Source organism: Teleopsis dalmanni, chromosome 1, assembly GCF_002237135.1.
Source record: "Teleopsis dalmanni isolate 2A chromosome 1, ASM223713v2, whole genome shotgun sequence".
Taxonomy (NCBI): Eukaryota; Metazoa; Arthropoda; class Insecta; order Diptera; family Diopsidae; genus Teleopsis; species Teleopsis dalmanni.
Window position 1 is genome coordinate 158,227,188 of NC_051846.1, and position 9,033 is coordinate 158,236,220.

Consider the following 9,033-nt stretch of genomic DNA (forward strand, 5'->3'; position numbering starts at 1 on the left):
CTCTCTAAAATAGTTATGCTTAAATAGGATTTAGTATTGCTATATAAAATACATAATTTATATTGAATGAATTATATTATGTTAATGACTATAGAATATGGTTAAAATATTGGTTTAATAAAAACTGTTTTAAAACTAATTTTTCAAAGAAAATGTAATATTTAACAATTTACCAATAAGCCAGTTTCAAAAACAAAATTATTAATAAAATATTTTTGTCATTAAAACAATAAATTATATATAATTTAATAATTCATAAATTTCTGTTCATTGATTGATTGATAAAAATAATATATATTTTAAAATTCTACTAACACGCAACCCTTGGTACAATAGAACTCTTCTTGCCGCGGTACCGGCTGTTGGACTAAGTCACGACACTAGTTTTAAAAATAATAACTTTTAATCACGTAACCCTATTACATTCCAATAATCATATCTTTATGTGAATAGAAAGGAAGAATATTACTTATAAATCCGTTAAATCATCTAACAGCGTAACATAAAAAATGACAGGTTTTATGGATTTTTCCTCATAGATCCATGAGGTTCAGGTATAAATTTTATTCAGACGGGATTACTTATACAAGGATGTGTTTTATCATTTTTCTGTTATTTTTTCATATATAATATTCATTTATTTATAAAATATTTTATTTTACAGAATAGATATATACCAGGTTGACAATAAAGAGATATATTTTTAAATATCAGTCATTTTGAAGGCATATTGGTAAAAAATTAAAAAAAAAATCTTATAAATTCGTTGAAAATTAATATGTATACGTTTTACATAAATAATAAAATCAATTTTCTGATAATTAAAACATTTACCGAATAAATACTAAACAAAAGTTTTGAGGATATTTCATGTATTAATCTCTATAAAAATCAATTTAAGATTAAAAAGTATTTTGCTAAGTAATATATATTATTACAAAAATTATCAAAAATTTTTATTACCTAAATTTATTATTTAATCTGAAAAAATTTTAAAAAATTCTTGTGAAATAATTAAAATTCCTTAAACGGAGAGCTTATCTTGTTAACTATACTAAATCAAATAAGAAAAAATGCATTAAACATATATGTTTAAAAAATCAATATAATAGTAAATTATTTTTTTTAAGCTTTAAATATTTAAAGCTTAAGAAATTGGAAAAAAAGTAAATATATATCAAACGACAATCTTCAAAATATTTAATTATATATACATACATAAATCATAAAATTACTACCACAAAATTACTTACAATATAATATTTACAAATAAAAATAAATCTATTAAAAACTCAGTGTTTCAGTCAGTTGAAAAACAATATATATATATATATATATATATATATATTATATATATATATAATATATATATATATATATATATATATATATAAATAAAATATAATATTACCTAAATATTTGTAATAATGTAAGTAACTTTTGAATAAGTAACAAAATGTGAAGTCACTTGTACTGTCGTTTCCACGGCTGTTGTATCTTTAACTAAACTTTTACTATAAAATTTACAAACTAAACTAAATTTTTGACTTAGCTAGGCTATTGAACTGTTATACTCGTCTCTTATATCTAAGATTATTTTCACATTTATAAAGTAAAGCACAGCTCTTTACAATAAAATTATACTAAAATTTTTTTTATTCTTAAATGCACTTGCTAACAAAACCAAAAAAACAAAATGAACAAAAAAATTAATTGTTTTAAAATTAAATTTGCAATACATATATAAACAAACTGTATAGCTATATTATACTATAAAATATATTACTAAATAGTTAAATGTTTTTAAGTGTAATTAAAAAAAAATAAGAAAAAAAAGATATATATATTATATAAATGGAGTAATAAAACTGATATGATAAATTATTAATTATTATATATTACAATAAAATATTAAATATTAAAACATAATTAAAAATTATTGAAAGTTTTATTATGAATAAATAAATAATAAAGAAAAAAAAATTATTTAACTCATAATTAAATATATTTTATATATTAAAAAGCAAAAAAGATGAAGAGTTAAATACTATAACTAACATTAGATATGTTTTTATCGACATATGAATTTTATTTAATTAAATACATTCAGTTAATTTGTAACCAAAATAAAGTATAGGAAATGTTTTTTTTAATAAAACATTACTTTTATAAAATTTATAAATTTAATTTCTATATACTTTAATATAAGAATAATCTGTTATTGGATATAATACTCGTCCATATATAACACAGTCTGTGTAGTAAATTTTTGTTTAGTTTTTTAGTACCCACTATAGTTACACCTAGGTTAGTAGCCATAATATATTGTTACATTTATATCAGATAGAGAAAAAGGAAAGTATTTTCAGTGTCTTATTTTCATTGAATATGCCCGGCTCTTTAGGCGATGAAAGCAACAACCCTAGGTAAACCTGTAAACACAAGTTACATATAAATGTGCTATCTAAACAAACAATCGGACAATTAGCTGGTATTGAGTATGTGGCACCAAAACGCGAAAGCGGTGATTGGACTCATGAAGACTCTTTATCAGTAGTTCCCAATCGATAGTCCGCAGATGGACTACATGTGGTCCGAGAGATAGCTAAAAATGGTCCGTGAATTAAATTTCACAAGTATGGAAACATAGCTTGTAAGTTGACCACTGAGATCTCATTCATTAGAAGAAAGGCCCAAAATATTTTTGAGTAAGGTACTTTTAAGGTTCTTAGTCAAAGAACCCCTTATAAAAGATATATACATATTTACTGCAAGTAAAGAATGATAAGGTAATCATTAAAAAAAAATAGAAACATGGGGTTATTTCTTTACTTTTATGCATTATTTTTCTTCAAAAAGATTGGTTCATCTTACTATGAACGGACTTTGCTTGGTTTTGTATAAGATTGCCGTTATTATTATTAAACTATTGAAATTCTTTTAACTTGAATTTCCTAACTATATTAGTTTAAACATTGAGAGCTTCATTTATACGTTCTTACGCGTATTAACATGATTTCAGTTGATGTTTTTATTTAAGTTATTTTAACCCTTCTAAACACCCTAAAAGTGGAAATGCTTTTTAAGTTGATAGAGGTTAGTGGTACTTGTAACTTTTACTCAAAGACCCTAAAAACTGTTCTACTTTTTGAATCTCTATTAAAAGTGGCGAGTAGTGAGTGACATATGATTGTCTTAAACAGCGAATAACTTTGAGCCGTAGACCCGATCGCTGCTATAACTATTTTAATTGGTGATAAGTATTACCAATCCAAATTTCGTAAAATCTTTTTAATTCCTTATTTCTAAGATATTGTTGACAGGTAAACCAATATTATTTTATTTTAATAGTTTTTCTTTTGCGTCCCAAATATATATTTTTCCTACTGATTCCTAATGATCAATAATGAAATCATTTTATTGCATAAAAATGAAAAACATTGCATAGTTTCAAAAATATTTTAAAATATTTAAACTCTTTCCTTCATAAATACCTATACTTTATTTTGAGAGATCAATAAGTAAAAAAAAAAAAGAAAAAAATCCGTCATTTCAAATAAACACCAAAGAAGATCACATTAAGAAAATTATAAGGCAAATCTTTTCATTTATATATTTTTTATTAGTAGATATTTATATAAATAAAAATAACTATTTATATAAAAAAATACATATAAATTTTTTAAAGGTTCTTATATAAAATAATATAATAAAAAAAATATTTTTACTAACTTAACAATTTCTACCTTTTTTCCTACAAATAAATAAAATATTTGTTAATCTAAGGAAAGTTTGAAACTATGAACTTAAGTATATATGATAAATGCATATTTCAAATTTAAAATTTGTGGGAAGATATGAAAATGGTTGTGCTAAATTATTTTATACTCTTAAAAGGTTTATAAAAATAAATTCATATTATTTTTAAAGACTATCCTTTTTAAAACTGTTTTTTTTTAACTAATTTTATAAAGAATTCTTTATAAATTTAGATACTCTGTACGTTGAACTAATTTTTTTGAATCTATTATCTATATAAGAGTTTCTATATGTTGATGTTGATAATATTTATACATTATATATAATATTTATAAATAAATATAATTATAGAATTCAATATGGAAAAGTTTGTAGTTAAATTTTATTTAGTGAATTTTGTACAGCAACAAAATTTATTAATCAATTATTCAATTTAGTTTAAAGTTAAGTGCAAAATAATAAAATTAAATTTTATTAAAAAACTGTAAAAATAACACCATATCAAAGAACTATAATTTTACAAAAAAAAAAAAGAAATTTATTTAAATATTTAAAATAAAATATATATACATATATATAATAAAAATATATTCCAAATATCATATATATATACATAAAAACTAAATTTAATTTAATTAAATGTATTGTATTATTACCAAAAATACAAAAATATACATCATGTAATAATAATTATAATAAATAATATATAATAAATAAACTAGAAAAGTAATTTTATTTCTATTTTTTAGAAAATCTGTTAATATCGTCTATTTTTGCATTTGGTCGTTGAATTTTGATCGTTGATGTTCTTAGAGCATACTCGTATTGACAATATCACCCGATCAAATTTTTCATTTGCTTTCTTTGGTCTAGATTCTTTAAACTTTATGGATGTAGGATCATTTCGAATAAAATATAACTCAGTACTATTAATGGAGTAGAAGAGACTTCGACTGCATAGGGATGTCCCCAAGTTTTCCCTTCAAGACATTTCCAAACGTTTTGTTTAAATAAAAAAGCACATAAAAAACCATGTTATATACTCATTTTATATCGTTTTTTTTTACAGAAAAATCTATGACTTTTATTTAATGGTTTTTAAATTAATTTAATTATCATTTAATTTGAAATAAATTATGTATTCTAACTTTATTTTAGCATATTTTACTTCACAAATTTTTTTATTTCTATTATTTTAGGTTATTTCATTTTACACTATATAATTTAATTTAAATTAATTTTATTTACTTCATATTAATTTAATTTATTTTAATCAATTTAATTTAATTTAAATTAATTGCGTTTTATTTTATTTTATTACATTTAATTAATTTAGCATTTTGGCTGTATTAACAGTACTGGTACTACTTTACCCATATTGTGCATATTTACGAAGAGTGTAATATAGAAGTTGTTACGCCTTTCAATCATTCTTGAAGAAATATTTGGTTCTAATTTCCACTAAGCTAAGAATCTCCAACAAAAGTGGGTCCTTATTACATCAAAATTGTATATATACGAGTACAACAGTGCGTTAAGAATAGGTAAGTATTTAAAAAAATAGTATTTCAACAATCCATGCGACATGTAGCAGATAGGGGCTCCACTTAGTAAAAAACTTAAATAGAGTTAAGTATTTAAGTATAAGTATTTATTATGAAATACTTATATATCCCCACAAAGATGGAATCAACAGATATAGAATGTTCAAATATTATTAAAAGAACAAAACACAATGAATTTAATTTTTTTTTTTGAATAGATATAATTATTGGATTAAATAAATTATTTATGTATCGAGAACCAAATCACTAAAATCAAATTAATACATATAAAATAGACTAATTTAATGGTAATTTATCATGTATGAAACCAATTCTCTTTTATTTGAGGTGCTATAAGACCTCAACTTCAGATCTTAAAGCGTACAAATTCTAGAATATACTAGAGAAAAAATAACTTTGAGGTATAAAATATATACAATATCTTTTACAAAAAATATATGACTGCCCCCAATATAGAGATATTCCTTATATTCCTATTTGTTAGGGTTATTCTCTGTCTAACATTATGACATAAAAGTCATAATCTTTTTTACACCTTGCAAAATTTTTTTATAATAGCTCTTTTAGCACCTTTTAATAGTGTAAAAACTGCACGTTGTGTATACTCAAATTGGAATATTTAGATAGTAAAGCTTAAACATTCAAAACCATACGAGATATTCGAAGATGTTCTGACTACTCGGATACCTGTTCGGCTCTTCTTCTATTATATTATTTTCGTTTTGTTTTATGAAAGCATTTATAACAGTAAATGCTCAATACGGTATTCGAACAATTTTTTGTTAATTCTGTTGAGGCCCATTAGAACCTAAAAATAATTACATAAGAGCATGAAAAGAAAGATGCAATACGCAGATTAAAACCACAAACCGCAATCGTATCCACAGTTTAACAAAGTTAAATTCAAGTTTCATTTTCAGATAGCTCGAAATACTCAGTTGGTAATACTTAAAGCTCTAATTATAGCCATGAATCTTGTTACATGTCATATATAATTTCTTATCTCAAACCTACCCGTTACATTTTGAATACTTTATTATTAAAAGTAAAGTACAGACTATATTATTTGAAATAACATTTTTGATATATTTTTAAAACAATTTGTAGTATAAAAAACAATCAAGTAATTTTTTATGCACAGCTACAGTGGTTACTAATATCAATCAAGAGGATTGTGTATGTAGATTAGATTAGATTATGCTGGCAGGCCATAAAGGCCACGCGTAGACCACTAGGGTCCATTGCGATACCAGATCAGAGTCTTGTTTTAGCGATTGTAAGCATCACTTAAGATGCGCGTTTCATTAGCAAAATTTATTAAGATTCCAACAGAAACCTCAGGTATGTACTCCAGTCCTGCAAAACTGAAAGCTCCCAAGTATTTTTGTCGAGTTCTCGAGAGAGCCGGGCAATTACACATCAGATGCTCTAGAGTTTCCTTTGCATCCGGCTCATTGCATTTTCTGCAAGCATCGTTGTGAATAAGGTTTAGTTTTCGGGCATGTGATGCAACCAAACAGTGACCTGTCAACACACCAATTAATGTTCTACAGTTCCTTCGGTTTAACGATATAACATTCTTGGTGTATTTTTCTTCATATATGTGCCTACACATAATTCTAGCTGTTCTACAGGTGGTTAAGTTCCGCCACCTTTCCTTTGCTCTCCTTATCATGTGCTCGTCCAGAAGTTTATGTATTTGTTTCAGAGGTCTAAGTACTTCGCTCGTTTGTTCCTCTGAAAGTTTTGCGCCATTTTTAGCAATAGCATCAACTGTCTCATTTCCCTCTATGCCTTTATGACCAGGAATCCAGTACATACAAAGTCTGCGGTTGCAGGCTAGTCTTGTTATAGCTTCCTTGCATTCTAGAACATTTTTGGATGATGACCAGTAAGATTTGATCGCCTTAATGGCTGCTTGGCTATCCACATAGAAATTTATGCAGTAGTTTCTGGTTTCATCCCTACACACAAGCTCCGCCGCTTTTTTAACAGCAAACACTTCTGCTTGGAATACACTGCAGTAGTTGGGAAGTTTAAACGGCATTCTTATGCTCAATTCCGCACAATATATGCCAGCTCCTACTCCCACTTCCATCTTTGAACCGTCTGTGAAAACATTTATGGTGTTGCATTTTGGCACCATGCCTTTTTTCCATCCTTCGTTTTCGATCACAGTTTTTATTGTGTATGTAACTACAGAATAAATTTCTTGTTGTTGTAACTAATGACGAACATATTTGTAGATATTGTTGATAAAATTATAATCAACAATTATAAAATTGACAAAATTATAAATATATTAAATGGACCTTTTTCTATAAACAACATTTTAATAATAATTTATAATTATAATGCTTTTAATTGTAAATAATAACTTTTTTTAATTTTTAATTGTGCAATACAAATTTTTTAATCAACTATTTAAAATATACTAAGAAAACAAAACTTAACAGAATTAGCTGACAGATAAGATCGAACAAGTCTACGTCGCCCCTACATAATTATTTTATATTGCTTCTATAGCAAAAAAAAAACCTATCCTATCATATAATAAAATAATTACTGTTTCTTCAAAAATTTCCTAATGAAATTAAAAAAATATAAATAATTTTTTTATGTATTATTTTATTCACTTTTTCACTGCATACAACTTTTGTTCGCGTATCGTTTTTAATGTTTATATTTATTTTTTCATAATTATGCCTGAATTACAATGTGTAATAATATACTTGTATATAGCATTTATATATGTTTCTATATAGTACTTATCGTATATTGTTATAGTAATTTGTAAATGTTAATATTAAAAATTTGGAATATGGTTTTTCTAAATAAGTTTTAATTACATTATTTCATATAATTTATTTAATTCATTTTAATAATTTTATCAATATTTATTCATGCGCAATCTAGCGCCATAGTTACTCGTTTGTTTATTTATATTAAGCCTAACTTAAAAAAGAAACATAATTAAACTCGCTTGAAAGCAATAAAAATAAAGACTTAAATTTAATACAGCTAAATAAAAAATATTTCAACTTACTAAATATACACAAATAGACGCTTTATGCATTTTTAAATCATAAAATTGCAACATTAACTTATAAATATATTAATTAATTAATTAAAATTATTAATTTTAATAATTTTTGCTTATTAACGCTTATTATTATTAATTATATTTAGCAAATAAGCTTACAATTATACAACTTAACAATAATTTTATTTAATATATATTATAAAAATTATAAAAATGCGCATTTTCAACACTTTTTGCAGCATTTAGCATATATAAATTGACTTAAACTTATAACTAATAAAAGTTATCAGTTAATATAATTAATAACATTAATTTGTTTAAAAAATAAAATATACACATGTTATTATTGTATAAAAGCAGCGTATCATTATTGTAACGCTTTACAGTAGAAAAAAATAATTTACAATTTTTATTATAAACGTATAGATGTTTAAAAAATTAATTATAAATGAAATTGTTTATTAGGCTTCGGTTTTTATTAATTTTTTATGTTGCATTATTTTTTACATGTCAAAGTAATATTTCATTTTTAAGTAAATTTTTATTACTTTTAGTTCTGTGACAAAATAGGTTTCAAATATTTTAAATATTGTTCAGTATATTTTTATTTAAAATGTAATTATTTTCTGAAATACTTATATGAATTTTAAAGATGTGTCTCTGGTG